General features: G+C 35.4%; 1 long non-coding RNA gene across 1 annotated transcript in view; it reads left to right on the forward strand.

The window, feature by feature from the left end:
• LOC145296012 (uncharacterized) overlaps nucleotides 1-11,765 on the forward strand; it is a 116,010-nt gene extending 104,245 nt beyond the window's left edge. The window contains exon 2 of the long non-coding RNA XR_013869940.1: nucleotides 11,539-11,765. This is a non-coding gene — a long non-coding RNA (uncharacterized LOC145296012). The remainder of the gene's footprint in view (nucleotides 1-11,538) is intronic.
• Nucleotides 11,766-20,720: the final 8,955 nt, after the last annotated feature.

Here is a 20,720-nt window from a genome sequence, read left to right on the forward strand (position 1 = left end):
GTTTTAGTGTAAAATGTGTTATATTTAATCTGTATTTTTGAAAATCAAACACGCGCAACTTTTGTTGTATGAAATACATTTTTGTGATGGGACTTTCAAGCAACATTGATACTTGTAATGAGTGGGTATCGAAACGATTTCGGTATTTTAATGGAGAATCCCGAATCCAGCTCAGAAACAGCCGAAGCAATTATACGGCTTGAAAGCAGGATATAAAAATATATATATATAAAAAAAATATAAAAAAAATATATATATAAAAAAAAAAAAACGACGATGCGAACGTTTACATTAGTATTAAATCGTAAACTGCTTTGGCCGTTTCCGGGAATGACTCGGAATTCGCAATAAGAGTATTGAAATTCTTTACAAGTACTGAAATGTTATACGCGACCAGCTGTTTGTTTTCTAGTTACATTTGGCAAAAATAACAACAACAAACGAACAAAAAAAAGGGGGGGCGGAGAGAAACGACTTTACCAACTGAGCAACGTCCTATGTATTGGCAATGGATTTTTAATCACAGAACTTAAAATAGCTACTCGGCGTGAAGAGTTTTTCATTTGTATTCTCATCTTGAATATGATTCTTTCAACATTTCGGCCGATGTAAGGTGTATCTTGTCGAACTCGGGAATCTGTAAGGTATTCCGAACGAAACCCTTTATTTAATCCAGTCTTCTCTCGTTCTGTCAGCCATGACTGGGTAGAAGTTTTAAATAATTCGCGATGGGACACTTAGTATCGCCCGCACTGAGGATTGAACCTTCAATCTCCAGAAGAGTGGCGCTTTGTACGTTATCCATTACGCCCCGGGCCCATGCACACGGTCCGAAACGTTATAGGACTCACACTCAAGGTGAGGACAGTAGTCCGAATAATCGGAATACAAATGATCAATGTTCGTTTAAAAAATTCAAAAACTTTTTTTACTGTTTTCTTTTATAATGATTTACTTACTTTTTGTCGTGCCCAGTTCCAACCCATTTTCTTTCTTTCTCTATCACTATAAAAGCACTTACACACGGATAAAGCACTGCGTATAATAAGTCTCTGGTGTGTAACATTCGAACGACTATCTTTAAATGCAATTAGCAAGGTTGATAGATAAATTTTTGATTAAAAAAAAAGAAATAAAACAAAAGATAAAAGGCGCATTTGTAGCAGGAAGAACTGGAACTTTTTTCTTTCACGGATAAATGCCTCTCCCCATGTGCTGTTTGGCCACATACTGACCAATCAGAGGTACGGCGCATTGATCCCTTCTATCCCCTAAGGAATTCTGCCAGCATCCGGTTTGAAGAATAAGAACTCTCCCTTACTGAGAGAGACACCAAACGGAACGGACCCTTTTTCTTCGCTCTCTCCACCCCGGTGTTATTTAAAACGGTATTGACAATTCCACTGGAATAACTACCGTGATGACACCAGGGAGCCGGAGTCCAGCTTTTGCCCAGGAACATATCACCCGTTACACATTCTCCTTAACAAACCTATGTTACATTTTATGAAATTATTGTGTTCGTCATTCAGATGCTTATATTGAATTATTTATTTTCTTAGGCCGTGCCCTAAAAGCATCTAAACCCTAAAGATTGATTAAGCAACAACTTAAAAAAATGCATACATATATATATATATATATATATATATATATATATATATATATATATATATATATATATATATATATATATATATATATATATAAAATTAGGTTTGTGTATACGTTTGTGAGTCTGGGAGTGGTAAATTCTAAAATTAATTAATCGATCATCTTGAAACGCAATTGTTAGGCGTAATGGTGGGTATTATGGACTATATGTAGTTTAGTTTAGTCAAAGCGTTTGAGAAATTGAAGCCCTTCGTAAAAATTCATATACCTATGATTGTGATTAAATTTTAACCATAGACCATCAATAATTTTAGTTTTTGGAAGTATTTTAAGATTTGTTCTGTTTCAAACTTGAAATATTTTCGAATTGGAGTAAATTTGATCCATAGTTACGCAACACGAATTAAACAAGATTGCTCAAGTTTCAATTTTGTTTCCAAAAATAAATCTGATATTTGGCACATTTTATCGAACCAAAATCTAATAGTGGATTTGAAACTCTTCTCAACCTATATACTCAACGAATTTTTGATCTACAAACTTGACATTTTATATAGGATATTCAGACACGTGGAAAAACCTTTTAACCGGTTTACATCCGGTAAAAAGGGCTACTAAGGGGTCAAAATTGGAACTTGGGGGGGGGGGTTATCGGAATTTTATCCGTTTGTCAATTGTCTTTTTTCACTTTGGTGTAGGGGGCTACTATCAGGGGCAACAACTACTGGGGTACTATGTAGGGATTTGGGCAGCAAGATGTCGGTTCACGTTACACTTGAACTTCTGCACGTCAGTACTGTTGGGGAAGCAGGAACCTGGAATGGAATTCCAAAGTCTAGCGGTTCTGGGGAAAAAACTATTGGAGTAGAAAGATCTTTTGCATCTAGGGATCTCTACAGTGTGGGGGTGGGATTTAGCAGCCTGTCGGGTTTGTCGAGGGTGCTCACGTCGTGGGGGCACAAGTGATTGCAGTTTGTATTCACCACTAAAATACTTGTAGAAAAGGCAGAGGGATGCAGCATATCGTCGATGGGACAGAGGCTGAAGCTTAGATGCCAGTTCAGGGCCTATCAGGTTTGCGACTCTCTTTTGAACCTTGTCAAGGAGCGGGAGACTAGTAGCAGATGCACCAACCCAAATGTGACAGGAATACTCCATACATGGGCGAATGGTGGCCTTATAGAGGTACAGGATACTTTCGAGTGTTAGTAGTTGTCTAGCACGGTAGAGAGAGCCCACCTTTCTTGCAGCGGCCCTGGCAATGCCTTCAATGTAATTGTTCCAACTCATGTTTCCTGTGAACGTTAGGCCAAGTAGTTTGAAAGATGTACTCCCAGATAAAGAGTCGTTGGCCATTGCTATAGGTGGTATAGAGGGTTTATTGTAATTATTGAATGAAACTAGTTTAGTCTTGGCGGCATTGAACGTGACCAAACATTTTTGTCCCGATTCCACTACAGATTGGAGGTCTTCCTCTAGTGTTTCTGCCATTTCTTTAAAAATGTGTTCATTCGTCTTCCTGTCGTGCCTGCCATAGAGTGTTGTGTCATCAGCATATATACCCATCTCAGAGGCAATTTTGTCGGGGAGGTCATTTATGAATATCAGGAACGATAGAGGTCCAAGGATAGAACCCTGGGGCACTCCCGCATTTATATCATATTGTTTAGATGTACGACCGTCGAGGACAACCTGGATTTTTATCTGATCTAAGAAGTATTTAATTATGTTAAGTATTCTGCCAGTGATACCGTATGATCTAATTTTCCTGAGGAGATCCTCATGCCATACCCTGTCAAAAGCCTTAGATATATCTAGAGCTACCACTCTGCCCTCATCCGCTTTGTCCAGTAAATGGTATATACGTTCAGAGATTACAGTTAGGATGTCTGGTGTTGAACGGGCTTGTCTAAATCCATATTGTTGGTCAATCAGAAGTTTAGCATCTGTAAGGTGATGGACTAGAGCATGGTTAATTAAGGTCTGAAATATTTTGGCAAAAAGTGGGAGGAGGCTAATGGGGCGATAATTTGATGGGTCAGTTCTTTTCGCCAGAATTCTTGAATACTGGTACAACAGAAGCAGTTTTCAAACAGCCCGGAAAACTAGCTTCATTAAGGCATTTGTTGTAGAGTTTGGAGAGAACTGGAGCTACTTCGGCTGAGCACTTTTTTAATAGCACAGCTGGGATGAGATCGGGTCCACATGCTTTTGAAGTGTCAATTTACCTTTATCTCTCCCTCTCATACAAAAGAGGGTCATATGACAAGGTCGGAGGGGGGATTAAAAAAGCTAGCGCACTGGGGGAAGTATAGTTTAGTTCAGAAAAAAATGCCTGAACAGCCACGTTGACATTCCTTGATATTGTCGCATCAGGCGACTACTAATAAATTAAAACCTTCTCAAAAGGGTAATAAAATAACGACTAGGATAATACCCAGCCCGACGGAAGAAAGGTTACCATCTTAAAAATGTCAAATTGATCAAATAATCCTCATTCCACCGCAAAAATATGTGCTGATAAAAAAGCTAGCGCACCAGAGGTAGTTCAATCTGACCTTGCAAAAATACCCGAGCAGCACCGTTGGCCATTTTCGGCAGCGATGCCTAAGGGTATTGACTATAAACTAAGCCCTTGGTAAAACATACGAAAGCGGACACCGTAAAATTGATCAAAATATACGATACGATAGAGCAAGGGTTCTCTCCTCTGTCAGACTTTTTTTTTTTTTTTACTAAGTGGGTCACCACTTATCAAGGCCTAGAAGTCACAAAAGGATAAAGTTTTAGTATCAAGATGAGTCACTGTAAAACTTAGGTAGAACTAGATTATCTAAATGGACAACTCAATAGGAATTTATTCAAATTAGTCTTTAATACGACCATGTTATATTCAGTAGGGAAACAGACAAGCGGTATTGCGTTCCACAGACGGACAGTTCTTAGGAAAGATACTCAGCTCATAGTATTTTCGTTTAGTTTTGGGCACAGATAGGGAGTAAGGAAAGTTGGAATTTTTTTTTAGCTAGACGTTTGTCAATGACCTATCTTCACCTGGTATGAATAGCCTATGCGCAATTTTACGCTATCCTCGTTAAATCAGGGATTGGTTATTTTGTTAGGCGTATTCTCTCTGAACTTCGCGAATATTGGGTTTTAACACGCTACTAAGTTATTGTTGGACATACCTTCAAAGGAAGATCAAAAAACAAAAATGAAATACGGACAGAATACACTTTTATTTTTTCATTTTATTCAGCCATTTTTTTTTAATCGTTTAACGTGTTTTTTATTTCGGCTTTTTTTTTGTCGTTCTGTATCTTCCTTTTTATTGTGACGTCACGGAATCTTCGACTTAATATATCGAATAAATATTCAATTCTGAAATTGTAAACCAACATGGGAAACAGTTACGGGGTTCATTTTTAACCGGGGATTCAGTTTACTAAATAAGTACAGTAGAGCCCTAGGATACGGTGGCCCTAGCATACGTTTTTTTTCCTGTTACAGTGTGGAATATTCTGTTTTCCGGCCCTTAGTTACGGTATTTGCCCCGCCTTACGGTGTTATTTATGTTATTTGGTTGTGTATGTGTATTATATACTGGGCCGTGTTTTGTTACTAATTTTTAATGTCGTACTATCGTGACGTAACCCACCTCTTTTATTAGAATATCTGAAAAAAGAAAATGCTCAAAACTCGATTGTTTTTTTTTTCTAAAGACCTGTAGGAAAAAAAATCCAGTGTGTAGAGTAAGATAACAATTACATACACACGCACAAACAGAAACGATAAAATAAATGAATAAATACAAAATAACACAGTTTTTTCTAAAATTGAAAAGGCAATTTTTTTTTTTTTTACATGGGAATCGCCACATGAAAGGCCCAAAGGCCACTCGAGGATAAGGGGTAATGAATATAAGATGGTAGTGTGTTAATCGTGTACATTGGGTAGGAATTGAATTATTTAAGAGGATGGCTCAACATAGAGGACACGTTCTTTTTAAACATATTCCAATCCGCCATAGTGTATCAATATACTGTACGATGGAAAGGTACATCTGAGAACTTATATTGTGTTTTTATCTTAACTGGTACAATGAAGTGATCGAAAGATCTCAACGGAAACAGAACGAAGAAAGCGCACAGTTCTGGACAAGTTGTAAGAAAAAGGTCAAGGAAACTTGCATGCCATCGTGGACATTTAGTAGTATTTTTTTTTTTTTTTTTTTTTTTACAAAGGCATCACCACATTATCAAGGCCCAGAGGCCACTCAAGGATAAGGGTTAAAGAGTGTACAGTAGAAGTTGGTCAATATAGTAATCATTAGTAATGAAAATTTGGTAAATTTAATAACTTATATGGAACGGCTCATCAAGAACTTATTTACTTTAGACTTGAACAAAACCATATTGTAGTCAGCCGGAAAGCAGGAAAACGGAAGACAATTCCACAGGCGTGCAGTTCTAAGAAAGAAGCTTTGTTCATGGAATCTACGTTTAGGTTTAGGCACAGATAAAGAGTGGGGGAAATTATTGATAGTGTTTACAGCTAGACGAGTGTTTCTTGTGAAAGTTTGGCGAGGGGGGACCATAGATTGAAGCTCAGTTGAACACTTTCCATGAAAATAACGATACATCAGAGACAAACTCGCAACATCTCTTCTGTGAGATAGAGGTTGCAAGGAGGAGAAAAGGACATCTCCTACGAGGCTACGAAGTCTATTTTGAACTCTATCAAGGCAGGACAAGTTCTTTCTAGCAGCTCCTGCCCAGATGTGGCAACAGTATTCCATCCTTGGACGTACCTGGCTCTTATATAGATAGAGAATAGCATCAGCAGTGAGATATCTACTGGATCGATAGAAAGATCCCACCATTTTTCCAGCGGCCTTGGCAACAGATTTGATATACGTGTTCCATTTAAGATCAGGAGTAATGGTCAAGCCCAGAAGCTTGTCAAAACTTGAGGCCTCCTGAAGACGAGAGCCATTCATTTCAATTGATGACAAATGTGGATTAGAATGTTGATGATGTAAAGAGAGAAGCTTGGTTTTAGATGCATTAAAAGTAACCAGCCACTCCTTTCCCCATTGTACTACGTGCTCAAGATCAGAGGAGAGAGAATTGGAGAGAACTTGCTCGTTTACTGTCTTAGATGTGGTACCATAAATGGTAGTGTCGTCAGCATAAATGTCTACAAATGATGTAAGGATATGATTTGGAAGATCATTAATGTAGATCAGGAAAAGAGTTGGGCCCAGGATGGATCCCTGAGGGACACCGGCATTAATATTGTGAGCTTCTGATTTTTGCCCCTCAACTACTACTCTTATGAATCTATCAGAAAGAAATGATTTAATAATTGAGAAGACTTTTCCAGCTATACCATAGCTAGCGATCTTATGAAGTAAACCTTTATGCCATACCCTATCAAAGGCTTTAGATATGTCAAGAGCAATTGCCCTAGAAAGATTGCCACCGTCGAGAGATTTGCTAATCCTATGCGATATAACTGTAAGGACATCTGCTGTAGATCTAGCAGAACGGAAACCATATTGAGTGTCACTAAGAAGGTTATTTTTGTTGAGATGTTTGATTACTTCTGTATTTAATACAGATTCTAGCAACTTACTCATGACGCACAGGAGACTTATTGGCCTGTACTGAGAGGGGGATGAGCGATCACCTGAATTCTTAAATACAGGGCATACTGATGAGATTTTCCAGGGAGATGGGAAACTATTCTCCTTAAGACAACGTTTAAACAGTTTTGTAAGTATGGGCGCTAGTTCAGGTTGAAGTTTTTTGAGTACTATAATTGGAATACCATCAGGGCCAGTTGCTTTACTGGAATCAAGGTTTTTGATTAGCTTGGCAACATCACGTACAGATATACGTATATCACATAGCGTGTTTTCTGATACAAGAGGAAATATTGGGGGTTGGCGGTCTTGGTCGCAAAGGGTAGAATTAGCTGCAAAGTTCTTGACAAAGAGTTTGGCTTTGTCTGATGCTGACGAGATTACCTCAGATCCATTGATAATAGTTGGGATGGAGCACACGCTTCTGTTCAGGATTCTGTTTGCTATTTGCCAAAACTGGTGGGAATAGAGAGGTATAGAGAGCAAAACGAAAAATTGGTTTATAAAATAAAACAACTGTTACCAAAGGCAATATATATTACTCTACTTACCTGGATAAGTTCTTTTTTTTTTGGTCATTAGAAAGAAGTAGTGCCGAGTGTTAAATTAAAACAATTAAAAAAAAATGGCTGACATGAAACAGTTATGAGTGGAGACTCGATAATTGCTCAAAACTTAAACAAATACTGGTAGAAACCTACTGAATGTGACATTAATTGGGTGGGTTTCTACCAGTATTTTGTTAAAGTTTTTAACGATTATCGAGGCTTCACCGATGACCGTGTTATGTCGGATATTTTGTTCTTATTTTCACAGTAAAGAAACGCTTTAAAATAAGTTAAACCACAAAGAATATCTAAGCAATACCGAACAATTACTGAAAATAACAAATGAGAAATAATAAAATGCAATACAAACAATAAGTTATTAAAATCAATTTCAAAATTTGTACATATTAAATAAATAAAATCGAATAATGTAAATACATCTTCATGCTTTTCTGTATTTTGTTTTTATTTTGTGTCGTTGCCCTTCGGATGTTCTCGTAACTTGTAGCTGGATTTTATCAGTCGGGACAATATTGCCGGGCATGGGTTTTGTACTTTCGTAATACACGACGATCAGTCCGACATAAACCGAGCCATTTCGATGGCCTTTTTACTATCGGATTGATGAAAAATGTTCTGTGTAGCCCTAGGAGGTCCACCCTACCAAGCCTTGCGTTGCAACTTTCAGGAGTGGCAAATTTTATCACTTGTTGTCTGAGGCGATCTCTCACCGAGGAATGCCAATAGGGCTACTAAGGCATATATTTGCAGAACCGAAGTGGTCCTCTTTTCCAACCTTGTGTCACATCTTCTCGCGTTGGGAGAGAGATAAATATAGGCCTTGCTTTCCGACTTTCGGAAGGAGCAGCAGGTTTATCGCTTGTTGTCTGAGGCGCCCTAACCAGATTATTTTTACAGGGTCAGAGTGCTCCTCCAGTTGAGGCACTGGCTAATTTTCACACCTTTCGACCTTGTGTCAGATGCCCTTGCGGTGGGAGAGTGGGAAAGATTGGTCATGGGTCTTAATCTGTACAAGCACAAAGAACGATTTTACAATTGTTGGGGGAGGGGTAAAAAAAGAAACGCATTTCCTTTGTTGGATTTAAAATCATAAAAAAAACCCTCCCCTCCGCTCCTTCACGTGGAAACAGAGTTCATTGAACTTTTTTGTTGTTTTATTGTTCACCTGCTCTGAAGTATAGAACTGTTCGACAATTGAACAGGTTAATTGTCGTCACAAAACAATCCTTTGTGTGGACGGTAGCACAGCGACATTCTGTTTCTCCTAAGGTGTGAAAAGAGCCGACCCCCCCCCCCAAAAAAAAAACAACAACTTGAAACGCTATTGTATATATTGTTTATTTTATTTATTCCTTGATTTCACCAAATTTCAAATTTCACCTGTTCAGATGCTTATCAAATAAGGAACGAACTAATTATTACCCATAAGAGGGGAACGGGGTGTGGGAAAAATATTAAAAAAACAAAAAACAAACCACTTCCTATAGTGTGTGTACGAAGTAAACTCTATCGTAAAGTGATCGTAATGTCTTATCGAAATATAATTCGTCACTAATGCAAAATAGACACCCAAAGAATTTGAACACTTACTGAAATTTCTGAGTCTTAACGAAGTAGTTTCTCGAACGCTTGGCAAATAGAACAAACCGTTTTCGGTACTTCTATATTATAATAACGAAAAAAAATATTGCATTTCAGGTAAAACAAATGATACCTCCTGTCTCAAATAGTAAGATATCCAAAAATTACGGAAAACGATGGGGTAGAAAAATAATTATTCATGTAAAAAGTCTTTTGTAAAATCTAGCGATTTGGTTTCAAAATCTGAGTTAACAGGGGTAGTAATTAAGTTTTCAATTTTTCACAAATTCAATCAGTTATGTCTTTATGAAAAAAAAAAAATTCAAACAATTAAAAAAATTTTATTTAAAAAAAGATCACAAATTGCGTATATATGTTTATTTTTGCTTGTGATTAAATTCTGTCTGTTACATATTGTGTTTCAACTGAGTTACTTCCCCCTTTTTTGCTTAAGTCACGTAACCCAATATGCCCGACTCAGCATGTAACCTTATCAGAACTGTTTTTATCCTTACTGGAGTTTTTTTTTCATGAATAATTATTTTTCTACCTTATCGTTTCCCGTAATTGTTGGATATGCTAATATTTGCGACATTACAATTACGTAGATATCATGTGTTTTACTTGAGATTCAATATTATTCGTTATTATTATATAAAAGAACCCAATTTTCTTTTGCAAACAATTTATTGTGCATTTTTTTTTGTTGATTGACCAGAAAGAAGATAATGTTTTTAATTGATTTTTCGTATTTTCTTTTTCCATTTTTTGCGTGTAATTCGTAAAAAAAAAATCGTAAATTACGTGCAGAGATCAATACACGTTTATTATTTAGTTATTAATTTTTTCTCTCTATTATTTTTTGTAGGGGTCTATTGCAGTTAGCTAATGGTTAGCGGTAGAATTCCAATGTTTTTCATGGAAGAAGGTCGACTGCAAATAGAGGTCTATAAACTAGTAGTAGGCATATTTATGAAATATTAGTAGCAGGGGAAAGATAGGTTATCTTTGAATTTGTCGTCTGCCTGTCTCAGCCAAATCCAGAATCTGTTGTTAATCTTTAGGAATCGTTAAATTTTTTAATATTAATTTTGCACAAGTAACAATAACTCTGACAAACAAAATGACTACGATATAAAAAAAAAGTGTATGGCATAATTAGAATTAAATATGAGCACTAACATTCGTCACCAGCTTTTTAGGCCATCTGGGAACCACATCAACTGATTTCACAAGTAATTTATGTTTTCATTAGTTTTCGTATTTACTAATGAGTCATCATTTATGAAGTCAAAATAACTCGAGGATAAGGTTTGATAGATTGAGAATTAAAAATAGTAGTTCTTTCTCCTTTGTCAGAAATATCGTTTATGGATTGTGAAGATTCTTGTTTTTTGGGTTAACTGTTAGTTTTATTGGGTTGTAAGTAAATTTTTTCAATCCTCTCATGGTATTCGTCATTGCACCTTTAGTGAAGCTAACAAAAAAAAAGAAAAGAAAACGGAAAAATGAGATTAAAAAGATCAATTAATGCAAATCAAAAATAAATAAATAAATAAAATAAAATAAAACAACAGCCCTCTAATTAAATATTCGATACAAGATATGTAAATCTGATCTTTTTCACCTGCTTAAGACATTATTGTCAAGGGATGAACTCATGGTCTCTGAAAATAGTTTCCCCTGGGTTTTCGTCGGATCTAGGACCTACAGGCAGAAGAAAAAACATTTTAAACCGTCATGGCCTTCTTAATTACTTAGACCATTTAAACCGTCCAATCCCATCGAAATAAAATCTTGGATGTCCAAAAGTGGAATTTTTGTTTTTAGAAATTGCCAATCCTTATCAACAAGCAAGATGAGTGTGTGCCAGGGGCGCTCAAACACCCGCCCGTTTTACTCCTGTTTTAAAAGTGCCCTTTTCAGAGGAATGTATCGTACCGAGACACCGTTATTTTTTTTATTAGATCACCTGCCCTGAAAAATTCTTTGCACGTCACTGAGTTAGATTATATTTAAAAAAAGAAAAGAAAAAAAGAAGATTACCATCCTCGCTGTTATTGGATTTGAAAGTAAGAAACGATAATGCATGATGTATGAAATATTTTTAAAATTCATATTTTACAGGTATAATTGATAATGGAATGGTTTGCTGGATGGAGAACAAATGCCGCTTCATGGATTTGAACTCGTACCATGGAATATCAAGTGAACAAGACAAACCCGAAAAAAGCTGAAGAATGGCCTGGGATTGAAACACTACTGCACTGTTGTAACCATTCCAAATTCGATGTTTAATTGAACTTGTATTAGCCAAATTTGAAATAAAGATTGAAAATATATAATAAAAAAATGTATCCATATTATGTTCTATTGTACCGTGTTGTAATATATTCTAGATATTTATTAATCTAATTTTTAAAACTCACTATTTCTGTCTGTATCTCTCTATTTTTTTTCAAAGTGCATCTCCCCAAGACGCAAGGTCGCAGAGCGGCGTGAGGCAGGACAAATGATGGCATGTTTTTGGGACGTTTTTTTATGGATTTCTAGACGGTACAAAAAGCTGCTAAGCAGTCAAAAATGGAAAAATTGAAAACTTAGCAAGCATAAGTCAACTTAAAATGCTCTCGTACGCATGTGCAAATATACGTTTATGCGATAAAATCGGTCTATTTTTAACTGTTTGTTATCTGTCTGACAATAGCTCAAGCGGTAACGACTAAGACCAAGGTTTCGATTCTATCTGATTGCACCCAATTCATGTATATATATATATATATATATATATATATATATATATATATATATATATATATATATTAGGTAAATTAGGTTGAAATCAATAATATATATTAGGTAAATATAATAATTCATAGAGAATTGGCTCTATAACAATAAATCCGAAATCTATATAAATTAAAATATATTTAAGAGTATTTTACGACCGGTCAACGCCGGGCGCCCTGCTAGCAATGGATATGCTTGTGCCTATATAAATAATATGCAGTATCATTTTATAACAAATCATACAACGATTTAAGTAAAACAGAGTAGAGTATAATAACAATTAAATAAAACTAAGTAATTACAGTTGATTTCATTATAAAGAAAAGCCCTTTATTTACTATTCTCCCACCACACGTGACTTTTCGTTACGGCTGTGATGTCACCCACGTTTCTAATGCGATCGTGATCCCTAACGTGATCGTCAGTCTGTGCACACATTCTTTTGTAGTCTTTTTCTTTTTCATTACCGTGACGTCACTTCGCACACAGCTTAGTATTTGCATACAGCCGTCATACGCTCATCCGCGCTCTACAAACATGAAGAAGTGTGCCATTTACTGAATGCATGTGTAATACCAAACATGATTTCAAAAATAGTTTGAATGTATATTGAAAAATGTTCAAAATGTCAACAAAAAAATAAAATAAAAATAAACAAATAAAGGTTTTACTAAAACTCTCAAATCCGAATTCCTAAAGAAACCCAACTAGATCAACAAGACCATTATTTTTTTTTTGTTTTATTTTACTTCAGTCGAAATTCACAGAAATCAAGGGGCCCACCACCTGGGGCACCCACTTGAACTCTATAGGAAATACATAGACATTTGAATGTTTTATTTAAGTTCTTTATCTCTCAAACACCGAGTTAGTAAAGAAATTGAGAACATAATTTTCCTCTCCCCAATTAACCATTTTTGTACATTGCAGTATATCTTTTATGTTGGTCTCTTGGTCTTACTGGATTCCAGAACAAGAATTTATCTAGTCTGGTGGAGTATCCAACTTTGCGCCATTACTTGAGGTAACATAACTTGGAGAAGGTGCACCTTCCTCGTAAACACTAATGTGACTTCGTCATAGTGAGGGGATCTTATTTGGGCAGCGAATGTCAAGTGATTTTGAATATTTAGTCAGGGTTTACTTTTAAGAAAAAGTATCCTCATACCACGTTGTTCTGACAAATTCTTGTGCAGAGAGACCTTAGACACTCGAGGATAATGTCTAGTAGACATTTAAGCTCTCTACTTGTAATCATATGTGGCCACAAAATTGGTGCTGCAGCTAAAAAAATATGAGATTTCTGCAAATACAACTATAGCCATTTTTGGGGAATCATAATTATGGCCGAATACTATCCTAGATTTAAACCGTGCAGAATATGCTATATGGTGGGTTTTAGAAACTGTGACACATAAAGCACTACATAGCAATGTGTACCGCCTTAAAGATAATATTTAATAGAAATGAGTAAATCTGTCTCCCGAATATATTGAAGGAACTTTTGTGCAAATTTCAGGAAGTGTGCAGAGGTAGTGACTGATACAGAAAACAGACAAATAGACTAAAAACATTTTCTCTTATATATTTTTTCTTGTGTCAAATGTATTCTCAGGACTTTCAATGAGTAAATTCGTCATACATCCTCTTTCAAAATATTGCAACTTTTCTTCCCCACCATATATATAAGGCACGTTTTCTATCTGTGTTAGAGTTTGTTCGCTATGGACATCGAAATGGCTCGACTGTTTTTTTTTTTTTTCATTTTTTTTTAATTTCACACAAACGTACTTTATGTGTCTGAGAGTGTTCTTAGGGTTTGTATCCTAATGTCACCGAGAGTATCAATAATAGTTTATCGAAAAAATCAGATTAAAGAAGAATTGATCAGAATTAACACTTTTATATAGTCTAATATTACAAGTGTACTTGAGTAGTTTTATTACTGCACACGTGTATATAATAAACAATTGGTTCTTTGATAAGGGGCGCGTCCGAAATGAATGCATCTGTTTAAATCACAACTGACACATAATACGTGACTTTTGCATTATACACAAGTCAATATATAAACATAAATTTATAAAATCAATAGTAGGTTTTCCTTACAGTGCAAAGTAGACTACAATATATTAGACAAATCACTGCAGGGATGCATGCAAATCTTTCCTCTTGTGCAGCGCGATACGTCTCTCACTCAATCCATTTGATTGAAAAATGTTCAATTTCACTAATTTATTTCGATGACAATAAAAGTATTGGAAGTTCGGAACATTTGTTAGTCTTCATTCGATCCCAGACAACGTTAGATCTCCCTGCTAGTATATATATATATATATATATATATATATATATATATATATATATATATATATATAAGGACGATTTATCGGAATTGGAATCGAAAATAAAAAAATTGGAACATTTGGTGGTATGGGAATCGGAATCGGAAAAAAATTGTTTATTTTCCAATGCAAAGAATGATTAATTTATTAACTTTTTCTTTTAATTTGATTTTGCTTAAAACAACGTCTTCTACTGCTTCTTCTTCTTCTTCTTCTTCTTCTTCTTCTTCTTATTATTATTATTATTATTATTATTATTATTATTATTATTATTATTATGATGCAGCAGCAGCATAACAAATATTTATTAATTTTAAACTTCGAGTAAAGCTAAAATCCGTAGATCATCCCTCATAAGTGTATTTTTAAGTTTATATGCACATTTAACATGGGTTTTACAATAATCAGGGGAAAATAGCAATTTCATAGTTAAATATTTATAAAGAATCGAAATCGGTAATTGTATCGCGATCGGGAAAGATATTGGAATCATCCTATCATAATATATATATATTCAGAATGAGAGAGATTATATAATTAGTGTTGTCTGTCATGGCACTTGTGAACTGCAACGTTGTTTGCCTGTGGAAATAATATATATATATATATATATATATGTGTGTGTGTGTGTGTGTGTGTGTGTGTGTGTGAGTGTATATATATATATATATTTACCAGTGGTGAAAAAACCGGACTAGAGTGCTCAATGTGTAGCCAGAGCAGTATATATATATATATATATATATATATATATATATATATCAAATGATGAACAATTAATTTATATGTAAGTATCAATCTCTAAATGGAAGTGGGACTTCAGTGAGAGATAATAAAATTGGAAGCTTTCGATAATAGATGGTTTCCCTTCGATACAGAAAACAATTAGCAGTTCAAGGTCAAGATAAAAGTAGGAAGTAGGCATCTTGAAAGGATTCTGTTACCCAAAAAATAAAAATAAATTAAAAAAAAAGGAGACAAGGCAGGACCGAGTGTTAGCCCTAAGGCCGAATAGTAGTTGAGGTCTCTACATCCTTCAGCCTGTCTGCAGACAACTCTCAATTCTACGATAGCCAGATGTTGTTAATGGCGTCTACATGGAATCGGGACAGAAAACGTTTGATGTTGATGATTTTAGCATCGAGCCACATTAAGGACGTAACGCATTAGGTTTATTAAACAGCTGGTTTACCAGACAAGGACGACACCGGTGTCGTAATTTGCACTCGGTACCCATAGTATATTTCATCAAAGAAATTGAGAAAGAACGAATCACCCACTTCCTGTATTTATTGTTTAAATCTTTGTATGATATAATTTAGGGGTCTCCAAAGTTTTCGACCGGGTGAAGAGGAGCATATGTCTGACTACGTTGGCCAAAATAAAAAAAAAATAATTACCTGGACGTGTTTCATACAGTTTTGCTTATTAGCTTTGCTTTTCAGTGAAAATGGTTTTCTAAAACTCCATTTTTTTTAATCCGAGCAAAATAAATAAATAAATAAATAAATAAATAAAAGAATAGAAAAAAACTACCACACTATTTTCATACAATTCTATGAATAATAAAAAAAATCCTGTATATTTTTTATGTTTTACACAAGAGCTCAGCGAGCCGGATTAAAGACATAGGCGGGACGAATTTGACTCGCGTGTCGTTGTTTGAAGACCTCTAATATCCTGAAAAAAAGCAAGACTTGTTTTGATAATGAGCTTAGGTCGAAAAATTTCAAATTCACTCGTTTATACATGTTAAGTATGTTTATATATTTGCACGTAAAGAATTCAATCCTAGAATAATTAACTAGCCATTATGAATTCTTTACCATAGCTTCTAGACACAATAGATAACAATGTGGGTTATATTTAGTTTGGGTTCATGAAAAGGAGGTAAGAAAAACTGGAAGCTTGTGAAAATTAAGGAAAGATTTTCGTGAAATTTGAACAATAGGTATAAGACATCAATTGATTATTATAATTCACATTTTACTTTATATAATTTTGAAAGGGTTTTAGAGGGCATATGATAGACACAATCTCCCATTTGAAAATTCAAATACATTGGATTTACTGTGAATTTAATCGATCATCATTGGACACTAATTCTGCAAGACTCCATGAATTTCAATTTCTTTTTGAGACACCTTAAGTTTAAAACATGTCTTTGTTCTATCCTTATTTGCATGGCAAGTGCTTGTCACTCTAAGCTTCAATCTATTGTCTCCCCTTGCCAAACTTTTACAAAAAAAAGCTTCTTTCCTTGAACTGCCCGCCTCTGGAACACTGTTCCGCTGGCCTACTTTTCAGCTGACTACCGCAATTCTAATGTAAACAAGTTCTTGTTGAGCAACCTCCCCTAAATAATCCATAAAAAAATAAAATGAATAAAAATAAAAGTTTTTTTTATTATCATTATATCTTACTGTTAATCTTGGATAGAAACATAAATAAAGAACAAAACTGTTCTGGTCGGGTAATTAATGTTACCCGTTCTGGGACGGGTGTTCTGCTAGTTTATATATGTTTCTGAGGTTCTGAACGAGGGAGCGTTTTTATGTCGAATCTCTTTCTCGGATTACATAATATACACATTTTTTTTCTGAGGTATTTGATATTGGATCTGCACTTGTAGCTTTCTTTGTTGTTTTGTTTTGTTTTGATCAAAAATTAACCTTTTTTTCTGCGATTATTATTATTTTTCTTAGTATTCAACTGAAGGTGGCAAGAAGTGTCGAGCAAAGTATATTTGATTGTATTATAAGGCAGTTTCGTCATCGTCGCAACATAATCCAAACATATACAACAAAATATAAAATATTATTCCTTAATTAGAATTCATTTTTGAGATGAGCATAATATATTAATTTACTTTTATTTCGGACTATTATTCTCATCTTTATTAGTTGTTTTTTTTAAATCTTTTATTGGTTGTTGTTTTTCCACGACGTTTCGGCCAACTATTCCTCTGGCCTTCGTCAGGTGGTTACCGCGACGGATAGGAACCTCGAATCTCTTAACTGCATTCTCAGCAATCTTCCATCTGTAGTTGTTGTCGTCTTACCACGTTTTTGGCCAAGTAAACCTCTGCCACACTTTGGGTAAGATTGAAACCGCTATCTTCAGACAATGTTCATCTGGAACCGCAGAGATTCAACATCTCTATCAACTGCGCCACGGGCCCCGAAGGGTGATCAAGGTTGGATTCTTTGATCTTATAAATCCACGTTTATTTATTATCTGATCTTCCATAGTCGGGTCCGTACCGATTGGTATATATATTATTCCTTAATTGGAATTCATTTTTGAGATGAGCATTATATATATAAAACAATAAAGATGAGAATAATAGTCCGAAATAAAAATAAATTAATATATAGCTAGGGAATATAAGGAATAGAAAATCAATCAGAGAAGATAAGGATAAGGAATATAGACAAAAGGAACAGAAGAAATCGGGTATAGAATTGAAGGGGAGTGAAAAGTAAAATAATATAATAAAGATGATGAAATAAATGAAAATAAAAAAAAACAAAAAAAATGAATGTTGTGTGTGTATGCATCTATGTGTGCGCGGGAAGCGTATCTCCTCATCTGAGGGACATCACATTGATAAGAGAATATTATACTTAATTAGCATTTATTTTAGAAGGTGTCGGTGGTCAAGTGGTTATCGACATGGACTGACTAGCTGGGTACTTAATCTAGTTCGTGTCACAAAAATCACTTTCACTTATGATGTTGGCAGCCTGGGCGTGGTCTCTCACATAATTCCCGATGTCTTTGTATACAAAATTCTGACTAGAAATATATCGGGGAAACCAATGCAAACAAGAATGTACCCAGGGTTTGATGATTTGTTTAATGCTTTTGCTCATAAGGATCGCAAAATAAGCAAATAAATCACCACCCATATATATATATATATATATATATATATATATATATATATATATATATATATATATAATTTAAAGGTTATGAGGGTTTTTGAAGCATAAAATGATTTTTTTTTTTAATATTTAAAATTAGAAATCAACAATATCGTTTTTATTCTTCAAAAACCCTCATATCATTGAAATTACTATTTTAGAAACATACGTGGACATCTTAACATGATGACCTATAGAAACCTTACCTTTTAGAAATAAATCAAGGTACTGTAAATTTGTTTAGCATATTAAAATAATCGTACGCAGAGAACAAAACAATATGCTATATGGACGACAAAACCTATGTATCGATGCAAACATGTAAATGAATTCTTACTAAGCAATCTTTAAAACAAGGGCTAAAATCAACCAAACACGTAAAATATATGGAGCTTATTATATTCACAAATGTTTGCTGGCATCGTTCGGTTAGATTTCAGAATTAATGCTTGGACAACCGTTGTTGTGACGTTGAACCATTTTTTTTTTTCAAAAGCAGATTTTATAACTAATTGTTCGGTGTTATTGATTTCTGATTGTATTCGATTACGTTTGTACACTTACACAACAGCTGCACGTCATATGAGCTAGCCATTAAAATGGAAGAGGAGAGGCAACTTTAATCTCTTTGTTTTCGTAAGACTATTACAGATTTGCATCCAAAACAAAGGATTAATACATTCACTACTACTACTACTACTACTACTACTGCTACTGCTAGAATACGCGTTATGTCACTTTTTCAATATTTATATGCATAAATACTAATTTCTTTGCGTGTAACACTAAGGCAAGCAACTCATATATATTCAAGTGAACGTCCTCAGCTCCAAATCCCATATAAAGTTCAACACTTTGTCCCTCCAATGGGAGGCGACGGCAACGTGGTAGTGTCAAAATTATTCCATCTGGTGACCCGGTTCTTTGCAGGATCACCTACTGCAGACAAAGTTTGGGAATCAGTGGTATTAGGGACGCAATCCGGCTAACAGTGCTCTAAGGAAAATCGAGGAGAAATCAACATTGGGATACGTCAACCTCTAGTTATTTTTTAACGCTCTGTCTCTGACACGTGAGGATCTGTCACGTCCAGATTTGAAAACCCATTGTGTGCGAATAAAAACGATGCTTCTGCGCACATGCAACTGGTTTTTGTTCGTGTGTTCCGTGTCAAGTCTTCTTCGACTTGGGCTTTATCGGCCAAGGTATCTGTAGTAAATCTGCATTCCTGCAGATACAATGAATCGCTGTGGTCAATGAACAGGACGTCATACAGACCATGTACCCCTGAGGCGCGATTTTCGCGAGTTCTGTGCTAGAGTCAACGTATGCCATGCTAAAAATCTTCAAAAAATATACATTACGATCCTTCTTAATCTTCTCCCCTTCTCTTCCTCTACAAACGGTAAGCAAAGACGTGTCAGACGCGGAATCGTAAATAACAACAATGTTTCGTCATTCTTCTCGGTTAATGTCCTGTTCGCCGTAGACTATAACACTTGGGCCATTGTTTATAACGTTTGTTCCTCTTGCCTGCGAAGGCAGGCTATAATCAACGTCCTGATCCGAAGTTATGTGGCAAACTCGGTTTATGCTGATACATACAACCACCTGTTCACCAGTCGACATCAAAGCAATCGTCACCGGCTGTTAACTTAAAGAACTAACAGCATTGAATAAGATGATGGACAAGTTTCTGAAGAAGCTCGAAATCATTTTAGGTTAAACCTACACTGAAAATTAGTCAGCTACATATTTTCTAACTCTCCGCAGTAGGGCTGGATGTGACACGAGATCTATTTAACATGGAGAAAAATCGAGCTCTTCTAAATGTGAAGTCTGGGTTGGGACAACATTTTTAAATCTTCCTCCGTCGGGAAGGATTTCACTCTCTTTGAGCGAGAACAGATGATTTTGCATGAATTATTTGCAAATAAAAGCGGATAATAGGTTTCTGAATTTTTAAGATGAGAATTGATAAAATTGTATTATTTGGATTCTTCGGACTACGGTTCTCATATTGAGAGTTATTTTCACAACGTATCGGTCAACGTAACCTCCGACCTTCTTCAGATGTATCGTGTCGAACTCGGGAGTCTTTGTGTGGAATTCGTAAATCTTCACAGAATTTCACAGATTCACGAGTTCGACAGAAAGATTCCAGAGTTCGACAAGATACGCGTGGAGGTTACATCGACCGAAACGTTGTTTCACTCAAGATAAGAACAGTCGTCTGAAGAATCCA

The sequence above is a fragment of the Euprymna scolopes genome, chromosome 16, assembly GCF_053919585.1.
Source record: "Euprymna scolopes isolate OS-2025 chromosome 16, ASM5391958v1, whole genome shotgun sequence".
Lineage (NCBI taxonomy): Eukaryota > Metazoa > Mollusca > Cephalopoda > Sepiida > Sepiolidae > Euprymna > Euprymna scolopes.